At 30.9% G+C, this 25,523-nt stretch overlaps 1 long non-coding RNA gene across 2 annotated transcripts in view; it reads right to left on the bottom strand.

Annotated features, from left to right (window-relative positions):
• The window catches only part of LOC143232218 (uncharacterized), a 40,509-nt gene extending 20,609 nt beyond the window's left edge, over positions 1-19,900 (bottom strand). The window contains exon 1 of one of the 2 annotated variants that reach the window (XR_013017438.1): positions 19,735-19,900. This is a non-coding gene — a long non-coding RNA (uncharacterized LOC143232218). Of the gene's footprint in view, positions 1-18,520; positions 18,862-19,734 lie in introns of those variants that run through there. The other variant, XR_013017437.1, reaches the window with a different exon arrangement.
• Positions 19,901-25,523: the final 5,623 nt, after the last annotated feature.

Raw genomic sequence — 25,523 nt, 5'->3', positions numbered from 1 at the left:
GTTTGAATCCCAGTCACACCAAATGTGCCCATCCTTTCAGTCAAGTGGGTGTTACAATATTATGGTCATTCCCACTATTCATTGATAAAAGAGTAGCCCACATGTTGGTGTTGGTTGGTGAAGACTAGCTGTCTTCCCTCTAGTCTTACATTACTAAATTATAAATGGCTTGCATAAATAGCCTTTGTGTAGCTTTGCATGAAATTCAAAAAACAAACAAACAGATACTTTATACATAGGTTAAAAACTGTTGTAAATGAACAGTTTAATGCAAGTAATATATTTTAAGTAAAAATAAGAACCATTATTTTGATAGATATGAAGTCTATACTAATGTAATACATTGAAAAAACATGAAATTTTGTGGATTAAGAGTGTAACAAATGTTTGTATCCAGTTGATCTTTAACATGGTCAACCAGTACTGCAAATGCTACTTTTCAGACCTTGAAAGTTATACATATTAAAACAAATAATGTTTATACATGTAAAAATACAGAATTAGCTTCAAGGGTTCAGTTGTTTTTTTCAACCTATATACATGCTTTATGTTTTTCTTTATACAATGTTTATGAAACTTATAATAGAATACTATAGTGCATGAGTATTACATGCAAAGTTGACACAAAAATCTGCAGGTATTCAAAACTTATAGATGTAAATTACAGAGACAGTTTGAGATATTAACATACAGTATTAAAAGTAATTAACAGATATCCAATGTACATTGTACACACAAGTAGCAGGACAAATTTCAGCTATTTATAACTTGATAGGTAAAAGTACCAGAGAAATTCCTGGTAAGTACAAATTATACATAAAATAAAACAAGTTTGATGTGTCAACCATAAAATTGGAAAAAAAACCCATCAAATATTTAAATCTGTAAATAGAACAAGCTTTGGTCATTTTAATATTTGAAACCAACAGTAAAAGTTTTAAATATTTAAATGATACATGCATAGATTAAGTAAGCTAGAGATGTTTATATTTTTATGTATAAAAACAATAAAGCAAAGTTCAGTCACTTAAATTTTAAGTATGAAAACTGCAGAAGAAATGTCAGGCATATAAAGCTTACATTAGAAGCAATAGAACAAATAGTATTTATAATCTATGTAAAAACAAATACAGCGAGCTTCAAGGTACTCATTATGTACAGCATAGGAGTTTCTTAACTCCTTTGTTATGAACACATTCCACCTGAGATGGACAGAGGTTATGTTTTCACTGTGTGTGTGTGTGTTTGTCTTCTTTTCAGTAAGTGTGTTTGTTACCAAGATTTCTCTAAAATGGATGAAAGTTGGTATACATTTAAACTATGACACAACTCAGAAGTTTTTAGTTTTGGGAAGTCAATGTCACAGAAAAGGTCACAAAAAATTCCTTTTGTTCACATGAAGTCCACTTTTCACATCATTTTTGCTCTATAACTAATAAAGATGTATTTTGATGAAACTTGGTATTGGTATACATATATATGATACTATTCCTCATTGTTCTGCAAAAATGATGCATGCCTGTTGATAACAATGGACATACAAATACATTTTCGTATTCTTTGATGGTCAAATATGATCAACACTGCTAGCAGAGGTATGCACTCTACTGAGTAATAACTAATAACTCCATTGCTTTTTAACTATTCTCAACGTTTTCAGTTATTGATACATTAACTACAAAACATTAAAGTTAAAGAATTATTTTAATGTGTTTGTTGCTACTTACACATAATCTCAATTAAATTTCAAGTATTTTATAACACACAAAAGTTTTAAAAAATGTTTCTGATATATCGTGTGCTAATGCACGAGATAAAGGTTCACATATTAATGATGCTATATTTTTAAACCTATATTTAAATGTAATCATTCCCAAACTGTTTCACCTTAAAATGAGCTTAAACACAAACAATTTTATTATCTGTGTATAATTTGCAAGGACCATATATTTCTAAAATGGAAAGCTAGCTTTCTGCAGTCGTTTTAAAATTTCAATATATATTTTACATATAAAATTAATGTGTTAAGAGGCTTAATATCGCACAGTAAGAAAACTTTGACAGTCATTTTTATATTATTTATCAACACATCTCTACAGTTCTAATTACTCCAAATAAAAACAGGATACTAATTTCTATGTTATCATTATGGATTATAGTTTAGAAATCCGAAGAGTAAACATTATTTAATTCATAATATTATTAGGAAAATTTATAGGCCTAAGATTCCTACAAACAGCAACAACAACAAATTTATTAGTCGGATTTAAAGATTTACAAAAAAAAATCTTTTTTCCCTCTGAAATTTAGTTACAGCAATCATTACAGAAAAATGTAGCTATGGTTAAATACAGTGTTGGTTTACTGATATTTTAAAGTTTGAATCCTGCTCACGGTTCTTCTGTTACATCCGCTGTTCAACTTCTCAAGTTGGTGGACATATTTCTCGTGCAGCTGCGGTCTGATATGTTCTAGTACTTCTGTTCAGACGTCGCTGTTACGGTATTTCATTTGCGTGTCTGTTGTAAGCGTGTTGTGATGAGTTTATAACGTAAGTTATATATACATCTTTCAGATTTTGTGCCCATTTTACTTTCAAGCAGTTAAATTGATTGCTTATGTTACATTGGCGTATGTATATATATATATTTAATGTAGTTAAAAAAAACATTTGACTTAAAAGTTAACGATTTTAACATGAAACGTGTTGATGAAGAGCATAAATGAAAATATTAATTATTCACCATTATTAATAATAACCTATCTGTCCATCTCTACATAAATCCTTCTATCTCTCTTTTTTTATCTGTTCCCCAGTCTGTCTAACTTACTGCATCTATATATGTATACTCATCTAATCAGATTTATATGTAATATATAGATGAACACATCTTATTTTGAAATATAAAGTAAAACAATAATATTTTTTATCCCATACAACAATTACAAAAATTACTTACATGTGAAGCTATTCATGCCAAAACAATTTAAAACCTATAATTATTTCCATATTATGCGCTCCGTCTCGATGGTAAGAATTAAACTAGTGAATATGTTTTTAGTTTCCTTACAGCACACCATGAGAAATTTCAAGATGATTTTGTATGTTATCGTTTTAATCAAAGTTACGCGTTCTGTATGTAATTTGAAGATAATTGTAGCTGTTAGTGTTTTACTTGAACTCAAAACGTCAACTACGATTTTTAGACAATTTTGGATAAGTAACTAGATGAGCATTTCAGTGGCCTAAAGACATAATTATAAAACCCTATAACGTAAGCACTATCTGAAGGTGGATCGTTCTTCATCATGAACAAACTGACAAACAGTAACCTAAATTGGCAATCAGCAATGAAACAAAACAAGTTGTACATCAAAACTTTAAATAACGCTTGTTACGTCGAGTACAAGTAATTAATATGGTGGCATTAATTCCATATTTTGTCCTAAATGACATGGTAAAGTTACTTCTCATTTGTGTTTGAAATATAGCTCACTGTATGCCTACAAATTTGAATTCGACAATCATGTCCATACACTGTAAAAAATTTGTTACAAAGATTTTTGTTCCTTTTATTATTACGCTTCATCAGCTTGACTTTTCTGCAGTAGGGTAAGCATTTTACATTTAATCAAACGCTAAAGAGAAAACAAATATTGAACTAGTGTGATTAATTCTCCCACAATGAACGAAAAATATCCCAAAGCACTCGTGGAATCTCCAAATTATAATACATAAAATGTGGATTGCTAAATTATAAGTACATAAACATAGAGCTACTTTAACCACATTCGTTTTTCTTTTTCTCCTTTGTAGGTCGCTCATTGGCTTAGAATAATTTCTACTGAGCTACAAGGGCATACAATAGCCACTGCTTACCCTCAAGTGGTTCAGCGGTAAATATGAAGCTATACGTCACTAAATATCGGGTTTCGATACCCGTGATGTGTAGAGCACAGATAACACATTCTATAGTTTTGTGCTTAACCACAACCAAACAACGCCACTGATTACATAACTATATAAACAAACATATACTGTATACAATTGTTTAGTTGAAGGTAATAATGCCATATATACATGCATACAAACACAACTAATGTTTGTGTTAAAACTAACAACTTAAAACACCATTATTATACATTTGTAGAGAAAGATATTGCTGTTCAATTATTTCTTCTCTTCCAGACACTTTTCAATCGACTACCAATCCTTCATTTCTAGATAAATTGACTTAAAACTTGGTAGAGTTGTACTCTGACCCAATACATCCAGATGTCTTCATTTTTTTTTACTTAGGCCTTTTTAAAATTTTTATGGTGTCAAAAGTAAAACAACTCAAGAATGTATATTTTGGGCACCTGTGCGATCATATTTACAACAAGATGAAAATTGGTATAAATATAAATTTTTATGAACCCAACATGTTAACATACACACACACATAAAGTTGAATTTGCCCATTTTAAATCTTTTAAAACGGGTCAAAGTTCAGAATAAAAAAATTGGGGTGGTTAAGTAAAGAAGCTAAAATGTATAACTTTAGGGTTTTTTTGGCAATAACCCCGCCATATTTTGGCCAATTTACATAGGATTTGTTACAAACATACTTTTTACATGCCTCATGCATATGTTTACAAAAATGTAAGATGTGTTTATTTTTGGTCTTTTTTTTTTGGGGGGGGGAATGGTCAAAATGTTAAATAAGCCCATAATTTTAGAAGTTTTGGTCATTTAATCACACTTTTCTACAGATAACACACATTGACAAACAAAAAATGGAAGAATTGTTCATTCTCAGCAATTACACAGAAATCAACATGCCACAAAAAGCATAATTTTGAGGTGATTTTTACTATTACTCCGACATATTTCGACCACTTTATATCACATTTAGTATAATGATATTTTTTATTATCTCAAATAAAGAAAAAGAGAATTTTCGTCCCTTGCTCAAATCATCAGCGAAGAAAGCGCAATTTAAGGTTTTCGTGAACTATCCGTGTATGTCAACCAACTTGCATGAGATTTGATATAAACATACTTTCTTGCAGGTCCCAAACAGTGATATAGATAGTTATCGATTTTTCTGATGTCAAAATTGGCCACGTTAGAATTGAGTGAAAAAACATGTTGTACTCACCTGTGAATGTTGGCTTCTTTAACTTACATTCGTACCAGTTAAATTACGTATATCCTATTAACATACAATAAAATAGACTGTATATAGCTTAGAAATACTAATGTTACAATGTGGCAAGGAGATCAAACTTTAAAAAATTACACAACGTCCTAAGTCGCTTCCATTGGCTCACTGGTAAATCTGAAGGTTTATAACACTAAAACGGATTCCGATATCAATGGTAGGCACAGGACAGACAGCTCATTGCATAATTTGTGCTTAATAACAAAAAGAATAAAACATCATAAGTTGTTTTTGTACATTTTACTGTACAACCATAACCTACGAGTCCAACGAATGAAGATAATGCTTTCGAAACTGTATTATAAAATTACTCTTGCTTTGAACTATTTCAAAGTTACGTACAAACTGGGTTTTAGAAATACTAACATTTAGTATTTTAAGTACGGGATTACAAAAACCTGCAATTAATTTTTATATTAAATTCATACTTCAAAGTTATGTTCTTTATTTCTTTTTGTTAACGTTTTCTCAATGTTTTGTTCTTCTTTAGTTTCCAATACCAAATTATGTAAATTGCTACCATAAATTAAAAATGTTTACCTAGTTTCTATAATTTATTATAAGGACTAAACTTCAGCATAAAGTACTGGAAGTTACAACTGAGCAAGGGATTTTAAAATGTTGTTATGACGACTGAGAAGGGCGTCATAAGGGAAACAAAAATTCAAAGCAGCAATATGCCAAGCTTCAGTAAATTATTGTCCATAATTTATGAACTTGTATCAAAATATTTCTTGAAAAGATTAATATAAAACTGCTTCATTGCAGCAAAAGATATAATGTTTTTAAAAGCTACACTTATAGTAACCAACGGAATACATTAAGAATAACTATTACACGTTTATTTCACTCCTCAAAATGTTTTGATGAAATATTTTTTATTGTGATGCTGTTGTATTAAAAAACACGGTGTTTTAGAGTGTCTGCATACCGTTCATTGCATATCGAAAATATTTTCACGAACTCTCCAGTTTGGTGGCGCCACTAATAAACATTAAATTCCTGTTCCTAGTGCGTTGTGTTCCTAGATTTTCTTTTGTGAAACGTCAATTTAAGTTAGATTATTCAGTAGACTCATAGAAATTTCTAAATATTTTTCAATGTATCATGTGACATTAGAAGTTAACCTAACACCCTAACAAAATCAATGCTAGATTATTTTCAAAATTTAACAACAACTTAATTATCTAAATTATAATAGATCCTAGCTTTGAATAGCTTCTAATGACAATAGACGTAGAAAACGAATATGCTTAAATATGACTAGTACAGCGACTAGAACATCAAACAAATAAAAACACTTATAAGAAAATGAGGTAAATTAGCTGAAATAGTTTGAATAGTTTAATCAAATACTATCAATCACAACCTAAACTATTGGTATCAACTTATTAATCAATGTGCAACTCAGAACCTAAATTATTGGCATTAAAAGTTTAAATGAATATTACTACTTAATATCTCATCTGCTTGTTTAAATGTATTAATCAAACACTTCCACCTATATTTAAACTACTGGTTTGAATATTTTACTCGAATACTGAAACCTAGAATGCAAACTGCAGATGTAAATAATCTAATAAAATACCACTACTACCTAAAACCCGAACTTATGGCTTAATTAGTTTATTTAAATAACGCTACTGTAGGTTCAAACATTTTAATCAATTATTATCACCCAGAATCAAAACTACTGGCTTAAGTATTTTTATTGAATACTGCTATCTCGAACACGTTTAGTGTGAAATTATTATTTTAAAATATGAATGAATTCCTTATTTCAGTCAAACTGTACACTTTGTACATATTTTTGTCTCCTTAAAATGTTGATAGTGTTTGTATAAATGTTCTATCATGCGGTACGTACCAAATTACCTCCACGCTTACCTTATTTCGATTAACATAGAAAACAATACAATTTACTTTCAATATTATTTCCTGTCACACCAAATATGCTCGACCTTTCAACTGTGGGGGCGTTATAGTGTTACGGTCAATCCCACTATTCGTTTGTAAAAGAGTAGCCCAAGAGTTGGTGATGACTTCCCTCTCGTCTTGTACTGCAAAATTAGCGACGAGCAGTGCAGATAGCCCTCGTGTAGCTTTACGCGATATTGAAAACAAACAAACTACATTATTTCAAATGTGTATGATGGTCCGACTGTCACAGAATGCATGATTTTTATAAAATGTTCTAACTGACGGTTATAGTCATATATTTGACTATCTAACTATGTTTTTGAAATGTCTGGTATCATCCTGTTAATACCAGAAGAAAGGATATATTCAAATTCATTTTGTACCGTCGTTTATACAGTCAAACATTTGTTTTGTTTTTTTGGGTTTTTTTTAGCAAAGCCACATTGAGCTATCTGCTGCGCTCCCGCGGAGAATCGAATCCCGGATTTTAGAGTTGGAAGTCCGTAAACTTACCGCTATTCCGCCAGAGGACCAATTTTGTTTATTACTGGTACACATATTTCTCTTGCATATTTCAACTCTTAATAACAGTACATTAACAGCATGTTTTTAAATTTTCAATTATATATTAGAAAATATAAAAATGATTTACTTCAATTTCGTATATTTAATTTAAAGTAAACGCACAATTGAATGCAATAAACACGGTTATTTAAGTTTGTAGAAAATAAAATGCAAAAACTATAGAAGTTACGATTGCGTTCCTGAATTTTAAGTTTACAGTTCTAGACCCAACGAGAGCAAATAGAAAGTGTTCAGAAATAACTTGTAAATACAGCTAGAATAAGTGCATAGAGTTATAAGTAAATTAACATTACTTAAATAATTCAATTGCTGTTACTTCGTATTGTTTAAGATTAATACCATCCATACATGTGTCTGAGTATATTCATTTCATCTGCTTATCCTTTTGTCCAATAACCACCACCTACGTGTTTTACTAGAACAGATCAGTTAAAGCATTTTAAGCATGGTCCATGAACAGCCAATTACAATAAATTTTTTGCTGTGGTTACATCCGTAAAGTTGACCTTGCCCGGCACGAAACTCTAAGCCTTTTTTCTTCAACGTATCTGCCCCACCCACTTCAGTAGATTGCACAAGTAAAGGAATGCCATCCAAGTGGTTCTTGTAGGAACAGCAGCCATTTGACTTTCGTGCTTTGTGGTTTTTTGTTTGTTTGTTTGTTTAAAAGTTTTATTCATTCGTAAATACTTGGAATTCCTTTTTTTTTCTTGCTAATGCTGTTCAAAATACCTTTATTAGGACTAAAAGATATTTAAAAATGCAGTACAGTTTTAAATACTTCCATCAAAAATATATATCAAACCCTACGTATGTACATACAACTCAGTACATTCGGATATTTAAAAACAAGTGATGAAAATCTTTATATATATATAAACATACTTTATTTTACGGAATCTTTACGTTTAATGACATCTGCAATAACATGTGGTTGTTTACTTTAACTAAGAACATGCAACTGTTTATTTTGTCTAGTGACATGTGACTGTTGGAACTAATTGCTGTTATCTATTTACTTTAACTATAGTTCCATATGGCTGTTTACTTTAGATAGAACGTATCATTGCTTGATTTACACAACAGTATTATGTTGTTTATTTGTTTAACATTATATGAATTTATCCAATCAAACGACGTGATAATATTTAACTTACCTATGAACATGTGGTAGTTTATCAAAACTACCGACATTTACCTGTTTATTATATTTATACTGTTACTTAACTGTTTATTTGTTTTACTCATCTAGCTCTATGTCTGTTTATGACATCTAATGATTTATATCACCGAACAACACGCGTCTGTTTACTTCAGATAAAATAACGGGGTTGTATGTTTTAACTACTTTATCTAAATGTTTATTCAATCGAATGACATGAGCTAATTATTTAAGTCAGTGATATGTGGCTGATAATTTCTTATATGCGCATGTGGATTTTTTAACTGTTTTTGCTGAATTTTTGCCATTCAGTTCATCCAGTGGCATTTGTCTCTAAGTAATGTGACGGTTTAATGATATTTATATTTTTAACTCTTATTTCACATCCGAAGATATTTTGCTGCGTCTTTGTTGGTGCTTTTTTTATTTACTGACAACTTACTATACTAAAAACCAAAAGACACATGGTCTTTAACTACTTAATAATGTCCTCTCCCCAGTAACACAGCGGTGTCTGCGGACTCAGACCGCTAGAAACCGGGTTTCGAAACCCGTGGTGCGTAGAACACAGATAGCCCACTGTGTAGTTTTGCGCTTAATCTCATCTGTTTAATAATATATGGCTATTTGTTTCTCCTACCAGCAATTGACTGTTTGTTCATATCGTTAACAGTTGTTGGCTGTTTATGCCACCAGCAACATATGGCCGCTTATTTCACCTATGTGCATATGTATTTGTTTCCTTTTATCAGTGATTTACGTTTTCGTCGTTTTTACCTAGTAAGACCAGGATGCTTATGACGTTTATTTAAGCGTTAGAGAATAATATTTTTAATTTATCTAACGACATGTTGTTGTTTATTTCACGTATATAGAGATCTTTAGCTATTCCATTCATCTAGACGAATGCAACTGGTCATTTTACCTTTCTGCTTATTTCTCCTCACCACAATCACCTATTCATTTCACATGTGATGTTTAGTTGTTTACATCATCCATACTTTTGAGTGTTTATGGAAACTGGTTTGGGTTGTTTGGAATTTCGCGCAAAGTTACACTAGCGCTATTTGCGCTAGCCGTCCCTAATTTAGCAGCGCAAGACAAGAGGGAAGGCAGCTAATCATCATCACCCACCGCCAATTTTTCGGGTACTCTTTTACCAACGAATACTAGGATCGACTGTCACATTATAACGCCTCATGGCTAAAAGGGTGAGCATATTTGGAGTAACGGAGATTCGAACCCGCGACTCTCAGATTACGTGTCGAGTACCTTAACGTTTGCCAGGCACTTATAGAAATTGGAAATACGTAGATGTTTTGTGTCTAGAAACAAGGATTTTTAATTCAATTAGCAACATATCTGTATTTATAGTAACTAAGATAACTCATTATTTATTTTACTTTGAAACATATAGTTGTTTATAGGAAGGAACAAGAGATATTTTGTATTTTCAAGTTACATAAAACTATTTATTTCATCTAACAGTATGTGGCTATTTATGTCACCTAACAACATTTTACTGTTTCTTTCACTTAAAGCAGTTTGTTTTACGTATGAGTAATGTGTTATTATTTAACTTTTATCTCATTTCGTATCATGCGGCTATTTATTTTTTCGCCTAAAGCCATATGACAGTTAATTTCACAAGCGGCATTTGGCTGTTCTTTTTACCTAGTGACATGTGGCATTGTATTTCCCTTTGAGATATATTACTGTTTATCTCATCCAAAAACACGTGGTTACTTGTTTTACATATGTTTCTGTTTATTGTGCTTGAAACTTTGTGGGTGTTTATTACATCAAGTAACTCATGTCTCTTTACTTCAGCTGTGTAATTTGCCAGTTTTTGGACGTTTAAATATTGTTTTATTATTTCATTTTAAAACATTAGCTGTTTAAATTATCTTACTATGACATGTGGCTAATTATTTCATCCACAATTACGTAGCTGTTTATTTAACCTTGTGAAACATGATTGGTAATTTCATCATGACACTTCATTATTGTTCATTTCACCTAGATAAATTTACCTACACTACCTAACGACATTTATCTGTTTACTTCACCCAGCGCTGGACTCGTAATTGTTTATTTTATACAGACAAGGCTGTTTTTATTTTCACCTAGAAGCATTTTGCTGCTTATTTCAATTACTGACATGTTAATAATAATTTCTGATGGAAAATAACTAAAACTATGTCGATCACAACTAATATAATAACTTGTAAATTAAGGAAAGTCGCATTTCTATATACCAAACTCACTAACAAATTCAAATCTCTAACAATTAAAATGCACTAAGCCATCATTGAAACGCTCTCACTGATAAATACTTTTTTGTGCATAGTAAAAAACATTATCTCACGAGATTCACATTGCTGTGATAATTAATATAAAATATCAGTATGTGATTTATTACTTCATCTAGTTAATGATATGGATCTTTATTTTACCTAAAAGCTTGAGTTTATCAATTTCACCTAAATATTTAGCTGTTTATTTAACACAGATTTGTATATATATATATATATATATATATGAGTGTTTATGTAACCTAGTAACAAAGAATACTTTTTTCTTCATCAAAAAAGTATTACTGTTTATTTCTCAGGGTGACGTACGACCGTTTTTTTTGTTTTTTTTTTCCGCACATAGTAACATCTTTTGTTGATTTCACCTGAGAACATGGCTGTTTCTTCCGCTTATTGATATGTATCTGTTTATTTCATCTGTAGAAAATCAGAACTTGTAAGATATTTTTTCTTACTTAGATAACCATAACAAAACTATTATTGTTGTTTTTAAACCATTTCGATATTTTATTACTCTAACCTTTTACCCTCCATCTGATCTCCTGTCAAACTTATGAAAATTATTAATATTCGACTAAAAGAATAACAGTTCAAACTGTTTAAGCAAACAAAATCCGGCGCAAACGTTTAACACCAATAACAGAAATTCATTCCAAACCTGAAGCAACCATGGAAACGTAATCTTTGAAAAGTACCTGCTGTTACAATATATGTATTTAAATAGTGTTTATACACCTATCTTATTTCATTATTAGTATAAAGTAATTTTAAATTTTGATAATGTAAAGCCAAAATTTTAAATATATGTCACCAAACGACAAATCTTGAAAACTTTATAACCTAATGTGTTAAAACTGTTAAAGTAGTAATTCATCAAAAATTTAAATAACAATACAAATATTTAAATAAAATGGGTACTTTTTATTTAAAGTTATTAAAACCCAACATCAAGAAAACACTAGTTCTTGGTAAGGCTAGAAACTGGATATTTCTATATAGTGTTTTCGCCAGAAGGAAGACTGCGTCAGTAGATGGATCAACGGGAAGTTTAACACACCAAAAATCACCAAGGAACAAACACTAGTGAGCCTTCTCTTATAAGATGGGTTTTTGATGGTACAATTTTATAAGTACAAACTTCGTTGAACGTACAATAAGTAACAGAAAATATCGGAGTTTCAGTAAGCTTGGTTTGAATTTCGCGCAAAGCTACTCAAGGGATATCTGCCATAGCCGTCCCTCATTTAGCAGTGTAAGACTAAAGGGAAGGTAGCTAGTCATCACCACCCACCGCCAACTCTTGGGCTACTCTTTTAGCAACGAATAGTGGGATTTACAGTCACATTATAACGTCGCACGGCTGAAAGGACGAGCATGTTTAGTGCGAGGGGGATTCGAACTTGCGAATTACGAGTCGAGTGCCTTAACCAATTGGCCATGTCGGGCCCGTTTCAGTAAAAAAAAGTTTTCGTATCTGACACCATCGAGAACCGTAAATGAGAAGGTAAAAAAACAAAAAACCTCCAACGATGAGGATGACCCCATAATTCACTTGCGTCACGAAAAACGATAGAGAAATATATTCTAACAGTCTAACCCGACCCCTTAGTGGGCAAGGTATACAACTTCACTTTTACCCAAATCAGGTGGTAAGACAATTTGTTTTTCTTTTGTAACGAATGTACGTGAATGTATATATAATTAAGAACTGAAGTTTAGTTCCATTTTAAGAATAAATTTCTTGTTCTAAGCAATCCCACAATTTTATGTCAGCCCCTACGATTAACCGTTTACTATGGGCAAACATTAAACGAGAAGCAGTATATTTATATGCGTATTGCATTGTTAAACTGTCTCTTGTGTGGTTCCTGAAAGTACTAAAGATTGCCACAAGTTACACGTGTTTTATGAATCATCTGCCTAAATTATGCTTCATGAAAGTATTTCTCTTCGAATAACAAAATGGGTGGAGAAGGACGCATGATATAAGTTTATACTTATTATAGGACAATATATACATATATTTCATTATTTCTATAATTGAAGTCGTATAAAACATTTAAAAAAGGAAGTGTGTGAGTTAAATCTTGTTGTAAACGTCGATTACTTCATCTTACAACCAAGGCAAATCACTATAAAAACAAGTCGAAAACGACTAAGTGATAATCACTATGCCAGTTGGTACAAACATCTGAGGCGTTACAACACATCTTGTGATCTGATCACATGTAGAAAGAATTTCATGTCGCAATTTGTACAGCGTAACTTCCAAGTGTGTCATTGTTCGGCAGTTATATTCTTAGAATGAATCTCACACCCTTTCTCAGGAATCTGAGCATATGTTTGTTAGTAAGATCAACACGAATTTAAACAGATTTTAAATTCTTTCATTTTCAGAGCCACTTTGAAAAATTATAAAACTTTGCGCTTTTCACTTTTAAGCAACAGCGTTTTGTAGAATTAGCAAAAATATAAACCATATATTTCAAAGGTAAGTTTTATTTATTTTTTTTAAATTAATAAACCCTATGAAAATTTATAAAAAGCATTTCAAAACACGCGTCTTGATATGACATACACAGTGTGGCTATGCTATTCCTTAAGATCTGTTACAAAATCAAATTATTCAATACTCAGTTCTAAGCAGTTTCCACTTTAAGGTACTTTTGCTGATTTCCATAAAAGGAATGCTTTAAGCAGATTCTTCAACTGGACAGTTAAAGCAGTTTCCACAATGAGGCTCATTGAGCAGTTCTACTATGAATATGTTTACTGCCAAACAGTGATTTAGTGGAAACAAATGTCGTCAGCATAAACATATAGTTTTGTTGGGTTCCTCACTCCAAATACATTCCTTTATTAGGCATTGATTGCTCTAACCATATAATATACACGTTATACGAAACGTGAGATCCAATCAATATTTTTTAAATATTTTTCTAACGACAAAAGGAAAGTACGTTTCAACATAGAAACTTAACCTATTCAAATATGTAAAGGTCCTGAATAAAAAATAAAGAGAGAACAAGAATACACAGAAATGAATTAAAAACGTTTGATATTTATGCTTATACTTAATATTAAGTTTGTATAGGTAATACCTATAAAACGATAATGAGAAATGATTAAATAACAATAATCTACAATACTTTATTCAATCATACAAACACACATCAACACCGTACTTTTTGTTTGATATTTTAAGTACCATAAGACACCTCTATTATAATAAAAACTACCAGAGCCTGGTATTTTCTTAAGACATTTCCTGGTCAATTGACACAGCATTTTGTAGACATTTATAACAAAACGTTACAATAAAAATAATATTTTGAAAGAAAAATAAATCCCTTCTAGCAGCGATATTATTATTAACGAAAACGAAATAAAAACGAAAGATACTGAAATTTCGTTCGCAAAAACCGAAATAAAAATTTTTAGAAAACGAAAAGGTATTACTCAAACAAAATAAAAGTAATATCAGTTGTTTCTTCGAAACGATCACAAGCGAAAATTCAAAATATCAAACAGTGGGAAGAAAATGTTCACTTGAATAGACTTCAACTTTCAACAAATTTTGTCTCAAAGGCAAAAGTTTTAAATTATCTTTTGATAATGGTAAAAACAACAAGGATTAGTTTGTGAATGTTACTGTGTTTATTGCCAGCACACAGTAAGTTTTTAAGTCACATACAATCATAATGGAGACTAATTACTATAAGTAAGTTATATTGTAGGTTTAAATATTCATCTCTTCTGTTTGTCTGCTACTTTAAAATAATGGGTTCAATGACTAAAAGTAGATTTTTATTAATTTTCATTTAATTGATATACTCCCGACATCCCAAGATTTAAACTGAGTAATTACTAGTAATTATAAATTTAAAATAATTACTCTATAAACAAGTAATTTTGATTTAAAACTCTAAACGAAATGGAAACTTAAATCAACGTCAAATACTTAAAACGAGAAAGAAAACTATTATTAAACAAGCAAAACGAAATTAAAATTAAGGCGTAACACCAAAACTAAAACTGTTATTAATAAGCAAAACGAAATAAAAACTAAAAATATTTTTCAAACTAAAATATCGTTGTGTTTTCGACATGGAAGTTTTTAAAAAGACACACTACCTCACAGTGCAAACTATCATAGCATTCAGTCTTAGTAAAGACATGCGACAGGGAAGCAGATGTGTCACCGATATAACACGAAGTATTGTCTCTCGTGTGCCACTTGCAATATTAACGCAAGACACTATTATTTTCATAAGTTTTATATCATATACAAAACGTTTATACAGCACGATATTTTGTTTTATTTTTAACCATGTTTGTGCTGTGAAGTACAATTGACTGTTTTAGAATATGTGGAGTTACAATTTGAGGTAATGAAGCATAGTTTACTTTAACCACTTCGGAAAGTTATTTTGTATTTCCAGAATTTATTATTATTTTGAATATTCGAGCAAAGATACACATGACTGCCTGCATTACACATCCCTAATTTTGAACAGATACACAGGAAAGAAGACAGTTAGTAAACAATACTAATTGCATTTGTAGTGTTGAAATAATGCACTCTCAGTTAACTAATCGAATAGTAGGATTTGTTAGTCACTTTTATTACGAACCTACAGCCTCAAAGTAAAGAGTACTAACTAGGTACACTAGAATCCACAGAACGGTATGCCAATCATTGAGCCACGCCCGACTCACGTTCCCAGGAACAAAGGAAAATTGGAAGTTTTGATAAAATATCAAATAATTAAGTTATTGTTCTGTTGTACATTTTATTGGAGAAAGGCCCTACAACCCATATATCCTGGGGTTCAGTGTAAAAAAAACCTTATCAAAGTACGCCCTTATGATGCGTGGCACCAAGTACGTCTCTACAAGAGCTAAGAAATAATCTTCTCATTATAAAATACTTTGAACATTCTGTTCAGGACTTTTAACAATTTAAAGACTAGTCATTAGTTTACAATATATTCTTAATAACATCGTATAAACTTTTGTATATTATGCTACAACCCAGAAATAAAGTCTAATAACGATTAGGAAACGTTTACATATATGTTGCATTATATTTTACTTGTCCTCGATATCGAGCTGTTTTTCGTTACACCTACACTCAAAATGCGTTACAAAAACTCGGAATGTCGTCTGCATAGTGTTAAGAAATTAAATTCGGTCTAAAACTGAAATCATAGCTGTGGTTAGTAATTATGTTGCATATTAAGCGCCTGGTTCCAATCTTTTTATTTAAAATGATAACTTAACCTATTATAATATACCATGTATATTGGTGCATTTAAAATTTAAGCCTCAAAAACAATTAATAGCGGCCAAAAAAAACTAAAATAAGATTATATTGGCAGACGCACAAAATATTTATATCAGCCAAGTGAGAAGCTTAAATATTAAACTTAATTCAAAATTCCCGAATTTATAATTAACATCTAATTATCTTCACATATAGTTTCCCCCATCAGCGGTAAGTCTGAAGGATTATAATACTAAAAACAAGGTTCGATACTCGTGATGAGCACAGCACAGTCCACTGTGTAGCTTAAGAACAAACAAATCACTTGAAATTAACATAATTAAAGAGTAGAATATTTGTATTAAAACCGAAATTACAATTAATGGGAATTTAGAGACAAATAAATTTATTATTTTCAAAATATTTCAATATTTTGTGATCTATTAAGATAAAATACATTTGTGAAGATTTATCTTCCTTGATTCAGAATTTCGTCAAAGTATTGTCCATTTTTAAGCCATTATATTAATCAATTAATGTGTTTCATTTTGTTTTGTAAAATATGCATTTAAAACATTCTGCTATGAAATTTATATTTCATTCAAAATAATGCGATTTCCCTTTCAAATATTGTGGCAAAGGAAAAACAATTAAAAATATAGCTCACATTTTTATTGTGGTTTTGTTATGTATTCTGTATTTAATACATTTCTAATAATCATTCACATTCAAAACCTTTCAGTGTAACGGTCTTCTAAACGGCCTGATTTTCATGGTGTCAGCCGAGGATTACATCTGGTAAAACTGAAAAGTAAAACACTTTAATTTGTGCAATAAGTTTGTAATTAAGTTGAAACTTTTTTTCAAACACTGCACTCATGATTAGTTATATGAGGTGGAAGCGCTTATCATATATAATTTAGAATGCAAATTTGTTGAAGTTGCATAGTTGAGATCCCTCGATGGGGCAGCGGTAAGTCTTTGGATTTACAACGCTAAAATCAGTTGTTCGATTCCCGTCGATGGAAACAGCAGATAGCCTAATGTGGCTTTGCAATAAGAAACGACAACACTACATAGTTGAGAATAATCGACCAGATATGTTATTCTAAGAGCCCCTGAGTGAAAGTAAAGTAGAACATGTTACGATATGTCAGCCACACTACATCTAGTACCAGTAAGATTTTTCGCCTAATACTAGGCCTCTCCAGGTTGGCTGGGATATGATAGACATATAAATATATAAAAAAAAAAAAACATATTTCGTCATCTTGTGTAACTTAATACAATGTGAAATAACTTTATATATATATATATTGTGTGTGTCTTGATATTAGAATTTTGGTCGTTTGTAACGATAAATTATAAAATCATAATATTTTAATATGGACTTATTAACCATAGCATAAACATATGCCGCATTGTTAATTGTAAAGCCGGTTGTATTTCATAATGTTATGATAAAAATAACAATACCAGTTGAAAAAATCCTTATAGAGTTTAAGTTTGGTTGCTGTGTAATGCTCAAATTTAATTTAACTAGCTTAATGAGTTACTCAGCTAATGCTATTACAAATAACAGAAACCTTTCTTTGCCCGACTTTTCAAACCATGAGTGAGTTGTTTAGCTCCACACAATTCTTTTATTATTATTATTATTCATAGAATTGTCTTATATATGACAAAACTATTTCTAGAATATCTGGTGATACTCACACAATACTATGTCACGAAAAATGCAAAACTTTAAAAATAACTACAAAAAATATATAATTATTCGGTGTTTTATCAAATGTTATAAATTATTAGATTTTTGTTTATTCAGAGACAATGATGAATCACGAACCAATAAGTATTTCTAATAAGTTGCATCGAAAATTCTTAATGAAAAACAATCTTTTTTTTTTTTCGGTTTTGTGAAGCTACTGTCAAAATAACTATAAGAACATCTTGAGATGATTAAGTTCCAAATTATTTTGGGTGGATAAGGTGGGGAAAACGCGCGTACGAGAAGCAACTGAGTGCGCAGGAGGAAAGGAGACATAAGCAATGGCGGTATACTCACACTTCTGTGAAGCCTACGCACTGAAAACGCCAAGGTCATGTGCTTCCTCCATCAATACATAGCACGCGGTCCAGAACTTTATGTTGTTTCTTCTCAACGTCTTTCGTGCTATACACCGCCATTTGAATTTTAGAGTACCTTCGATGTAATTGGGATACAGCCAAAAGCTGTTAATTCTTTCCTCCAAACTAAGATACAGAGTTCCGTACTTCTTCCTTCCACATTGGAAAGCTCACTAACTCTCTCAACTAATATCTACTGATTGATGCAATCTTGGCTTTCTGCCAAAATTTCCTAAGCACTGACGTAAGGCGACGTCTAGCGGTCATTCCTATACTTACAACCGACGCATGAACTTATATTTGTTTATTTTTGTAAAAGTTACTTTTAAAATAGCTTTATAAATAAGCTGATGTAGGCGTGCTTAAAAATTGTGTTATATTTTTTAGATGACTGCAGCTACAAATTTGATGTAAATCAAAGATAGCAATTAGGACATATTAACGGCGCCTATTTACTCATTTGGCGCCAGGAAAAACTGTAACCAGAAGATAAGTATTAAACTCGTACTAAGAGTAGAAAATATCATCTTCAGTATATGGAAGAGACAAATTCACGCTTAAACGTACCTTACTAGATATTTAAATTTAGTACTTTTTCTGTTGGTATCGTAAGAACTAGGTCATCGATATTGTTAGACAAACATACCAACAATAAGGCTGAACTACCCTCGAGAGCCATGGCCAACCACGTTTCCCGCCAAACACGCCTGCCATTCAAGGCGCCAGCTGCAGTGGCAATGCACCAGTAGGAAGGTGCTCATTCACAAGCCAATACACTGGATCGCCCAGGTTTCCGCGAAGTTCATCGAGATTGGTCCTTCTGTGATCGTATTATTCTTCTACTGTTAATACTAACACCCACTGCTAAGTCACTATAGTTAATACTAACTTTTCAATTTTAGTATAGAATTATTTATTTCAGTTATAAACTGAATATATTATTATATTATTTCTAACCTTCCCAAATAAGTAAACACAAAGAAACTTGCCTATGACGTCATTATCAATGGACGTTAATTGTAAGTCGGGTACTGTACTAGCGGTAACCTTACTCTCTCAAAGATTTCCAGAAATGTACAGCTTCTAACATTTTATAAATATACACACTCACACACACCATAAAGAATAAAGTCAACTACTAGAATTACTCACCAGAAGACTTAAGCCGGGGCTGCTCCGCCCTTAGGGCCTGTAAGTGTTAAACTCCGACTAGAAAACAAGATCATGTATAACATGAGGCTCTTGTAACTTCTTTTCTCCCAAAATTATGGAAGTAGGACAGTTCCAAGGCCGCCTCCTGAGTGGCAGCGCTCAGACCCTACCGCCCGAGATAACACCGTTCGAGCAAGGGGCCCCATAAGTGTTTAATCTGCAAAGTGGAAGATGTACAATATTTGAATCTGTTGGTGACCTGTTTTCCTGTCTCGTACGTTATGTATACGTATAGGTGATAATGGACAAAATTTTAGTAGTGAACTTTTCAGATATTTTTTTATTCGCATACACAATAATAGCTGAATCAATTTTTTAAAAATACTTTTTATCTTTTAGTTGCAGTCTAAATAACGATTTATTTAATAAAATTTTATTTGATGAAACTTATTTTTTAAAATAAAATGAATAGCGAGCGAAATGCGCTTTCCCTCATTTAATATTTTAATATGCAAACATATTTTTGTAATGCAGTAATTGAGATGTCCGAATAATTTAATATCATTTTTCTGCCACTGGAAAATAATTCTAACAATCAGTTATTCAAGGTTACCACTAATAGCAACAAGTCAGACATTACGAGTGTTTTCTTAGTTTGTTTTTCTCATTATGCAAAAAGCTACACAAAATGCCATCTATGCTCTGCCCACCACGGGTATTGAAACTTGGTTTCTGCAGTATAAGTCCGTAGATATGTCGCTATGCCACTGGATAGTTATTTTCTTATTAACAAGCCCTTAATGTTTTATAGAAATGCTATTGGCACTCGTCATTCTTGCTTGATATTTCGAGGGTTTGTTTTTATATGTTCTATAAAACATTAACTGAATTTGAGTGCCAGGTATATGTTAGCCACCGTACAACGCACACAATTAACGACCATAACTTCTGAATGAAAGACACAGTACTAAGATAATCGTAGCAGTTATAAATGACATTAATCAGAGTCTATCAAACAAGAAATACGAATAAACATAAAACGCTAAAGCCTTGTCTTAAGGAACTGACTTAATAACTAGTTTGTTTATTATTGATATCACCTGCTATTTACTTTTAACTTGTTTATGCTATTTGGTGCTAATACTCACCTAGAACTATGCTTCAGGGGCAATCGTCTTTTAGTGTTACTGAACGAAAACTTGAAATAGTTGTGTGCTCAGATGAAAGTGAGAACTAATACAGTAAGTACTGAAGTCTTTTACACATCATTGTTACAGTTATCTTTTTCACTAAATTATTCTTTTAACTCTAAGATTTTTTTTATTTCAATGTCAAGGACACGCGTCTTGGTAAAGAAAGTTATATGTTCCCGTAACTCCACTCTGTAGAAGTAATTGAAATCTAGAAACACTGCCAGTAAATATCTAATCGAATTTTCAAAATCTGCTGATGCAAAGGAGTTATTCACTGGAAATAAAGAATAATATCGTTTTTGTAAGTACGTCTTTTTTTCCAAAATTATTTTCATAGTTAGTACATTTTAATAATTAATTATTATTATTAATGAACTTGCTAATATTTGAAATCCATTTAACTGAGTGTAAAAAAGCGTTCTCCTCAAGTCATTTACCATATCTACAGATGTTACTTGATGATGTAGATGTATTCCACTGAAGTAGATTACCGTTGATTCTATTTAAGCAGACAATGTTAATAACAGCACTTTATAAAAACATAAAACCTTTTCAAGTAATTTTATACCAGGTGTTGTTTCTCTGCATGTATTTCAGTGTCTTGTAAAATAACAAATAAGAAAGACGCCAGAAACCTCTATAAATAATTATTATTAACATTGTACATGGCATTATTCATTTAATAGTGTAAGGCTATTGTACTGTCTATACACAATTCTATGTATCCACCCATTTATTCATATATCCACCTATAATAAAAAAAATATTTATAAAACTTCATAACAATGTGTAAGGTTTCTTTGAAGGTAAAACAGTTACAAGTTTCACTTCACATTATTTTTCTTTCTCTCGAGAGGAACTAAGAATTATAAAGCATATATTTATTTATCAACGTTTAAAGTAAAATATTTTAATTGAAAACTAAAATCTGTTTTTATAAATCATTATTTTTCTTTAAATGTTGTTTTTTTAACTTTCAGTATTGTGTACAGACAACCAAGATTAGAGTTTATACTATTAGACAACAATGTATCGTTATAGAACTATTAATTTATATTTTAAACAATTCTAGTTATGTCATTTATATAGAAAATGTACGTTCGTGCTTCTACTTAGATTACAAAGTTTCGTAGTTGTTATTAACGACCCCTTAGAGACGCATCACAAGCAACGTAGGAGCCAACTGAATGCAGCTGACAGTTATATGTTGTTTGCAACATCACATTAAAAATAAGTAATATAAGCCCAAACAATGGACATGTTCATTTTATATAGCTGGTTGTACAAGTGCAGGTGACCTATGTCTAGAAAGAGTTCATACAAATGTTCATTATTTCACGCTTTAATATTACAGGAAAAAAATTTAATCGTTCGTGTTTGTTCGCTTACTTATAATGTTTATATATACATACAGAGATTTGTATTTGTAAAATGGCATGGACGTATATGTATTTATGTAAGTTTCTATAAATGCATATTTGTGTGTATGAAAAAATAAAGTTATTCAAATATATCGAAATGTTGTTGGTTGAGCAATTTTAATAGACCTTTTACCTGGTTTGGAGACGACATTTTGAAGTGTAATTATATATAGATCCCGAAACGTTGTCTCTAACCCAATCTATTGAAAGGTATTCAACATGTGAACACAATACACAAAACTTTCTATAAAATAAAATTTTAATAGTTCTAATATAATGGTCCAGATAATAAATGATTAACATGTTTTGAAGTTATCAATAAATCCCAGAAACGAAATAATACAGTTGTTAACTGGTTCTCAAGCATCTGATGAATGTGGATGTCAAAAGAAATTCACTTTGAACATTGCATAATAAATATTAGGTTTTACTGTATAGCTGAGTAATTTATATCTAAATTTTATAGAATATACTGAATAATCAATATTTATATATACGAATATCAAAAAGTACAGAAACAAAAATGTTATCCTGAGCTTTTAGTAACCTACAAGTGTTTAAGAAAAATATAAAACATTTTTATAATAAATCGACTTATATGTATGACCATTCTTTTTGTCTGGTGCAATGTTTCTCAGAATTAGTGCTCTAAAGAAAAGCTTTGTCATTTAAAACAATATGGTCGTGTTCATTGGCAAAGAGTATTGAAGTGATTATGATATTTGCGTTAGATTAAAGTAGACGTTATACAAACAATAATAAACATGCACTTAAACACTTCTCTAACACTGGAGCAGAAATGGATTTACACTCCTTGCTGGTGGAAAGAATCTGGCTATAAATAATAACTTATAACTTCTTTTTGCCAATAAATTCCTCCGTGTTTGTAGAGACCAGAACACGTGCAGTTGCATTTTCATTTCCTGATAGGAAATCTCCTTTGTTTGAGATCTAACTGACTGACTTCTTTGTCAGTTTAAAGTTGAAAATTTAAAATCTGTATCAGACATTATATTATTTATAAAAGAGGTCAATAAGCTTATCTCCTACAAGCACGATAAGAAAGCTAGGAAGAAGATATACGTGTCTGCTTTATAGCTTTCAACACAGAGTTTGAGGTTCATCAGAAAAGATGGACCGATCCTGCAACCCCTGACTATCATTCTGAGTCATGGTCCCTACTCTAGGGGAAGAAATGCAAACATTTCTTTCTGTTGCTGAACCTTTCTTGTAGTGGCTAACAGAAAACTGTTTTTGTTCATTTAAAAACAAACATAGTGGTCTGTAAGAACGCACTATTTACGTGTATATATATATATATATGTACGTATCCTACAAAATGTCCAAGTAACGTTTCTTTGTTTAAAAATGAACTGACAGGAGCATGTAATTTTTTATGTGTAGCTTTCCTACAAACTGTCTAATAACGTTTCTTTTCATAAAAACAAACTGAAAGAAACCTGTAATTTCATGCTCTCTCTCTCTCTATATATATATATATAAACATATATTTCTAACAAAATGTCCAGGTAACATTTTTCGTTTAAAAACATGGCGTATACGTATGTATATATTTCCTACAATATGTACGGGTATCCTTTCTTTTTTAAACACAAACACAATCATCTTTAACATCACTCTCTATACATATTTCCTGTAAAATGTCCAAGTAACATTTCTTTGTTTAAAAATAAACTAAAAGAAATCTGCAATATCATGTTATATATATATATATGTCGAACAAAATATACAGTAGCGTCTGTTTTCCCAAAACAATTTGACAAAAGTCTCTAATGTCATGATACATATGATACATAAATATTTTGTTTAAAAAATGTTCAGTGATGTTTCTCGTTTAAAAACAAAGTGACAAAGTATTTATAGATTTCATACGAAATGCCACGTGAGAAAATTAATGGAAATTTATTATTTTAAGATACATATATATATATATATTTAAGATATACATATATATATATAATTCCTAGAAAATGTCAAAGTAATGTTGTTGCTGTTTTTTTGTTTTGTTTAAGAAGAAACTGATAGAAATCGTTAATTTCTCGATTCACATATGTCCTACAAAATGTCCAAGCATGATTCTATACAGAGCATACTTTATAGTTTCTAAATATTAACAAGTTTTTCTACGATAAGAACAATTTAAAACTACTGTATATCTTTATAAAACTCTTTAAATATTATGTTGTATAATATACAAAAATTTAAATAGAATATGTTAAAGAAAAAACACTAAAGTTAGCTTATGATAAAACTGAAGCATTATTCAAAGTAAAGCAAAAACTATGTTCTATGGTCACGTGCTAAGAACGTTTTTTTTAAAAACAATTTCTATTATTGTTGGAAAACATGAAGTATGGTTGGACATGTATTCCAAATATGTGTGTCTAAGAATTTAAAGCTTTTGTTTGTTTGTGGTTAAGCACAAGCTATACAGTGGACTATCTGTGCTCTGCTCAATGGGAATCGAAACCCAGTTTTTAGCGAAGTAATTCCGCAGATAAACCTTTGTATCATTGAGGGACAAGATTTAAAACATAGATGTTTCTTTATTATTTAGTCTTTCTTTTATTTTATTGAAGGATTTATCTATTCACTCCACCTCTGTACTTTCATTAAATATGTCTCATAAATCATAATTTTAGATTTTAGTGAAATTAGTATCTCACAATCCCAATTGAAACTCATAAAAAATTGAATTATTCAGGAAAAAGCAACTCTACAAAGAAGCTGTAAAATCATTAATCGATATGTACTAGATCAGTACAAACAGAAGTGCCTTTCGGTTGTATATACTTCAACCTGATGCATATGTCCACCTGAAGATAAAGGTGTTTCAATTAATTTAGCTTCTTCAGTTATTAATGCTCCTTTATATTTTGATTTTCCTTCTCTGTAGTTTAATCATATTTTCTTATGTGTATAGGAACAGGTTCAGCTATATTACTTAAGTATGGTGTCACATGTTACCCCTGGTTTCTCTTATTATAGAAATTTTTAACTAAAATATTCCATTATATCGTCGTAAAAGAAATTGCATGTATATCGTAAATTATTCTAAACAAAGAACAGTCACGTTTCTGAGTGAAATTCTAAGTCTCGTTTTATACTAATTTTTCTGAACAGTTTTTAAAATGTCGGTATTTTTAATACATAT

The sequence above is a fragment of the Tachypleus tridentatus genome, chromosome 11 (genome assembly GCF_004210375.1).
Source record: "Tachypleus tridentatus isolate NWPU-2018 chromosome 11, ASM421037v1, whole genome shotgun sequence".
NCBI lineage: Eukaryota > Metazoa > Arthropoda > Merostomata > Xiphosura > Limulidae > Tachypleus > Tachypleus tridentatus.
The sequence above is the reverse complement of the archived record's forward strand: the minus strand, read 5'-3'. Positions and strand labels throughout refer to the sequence as shown.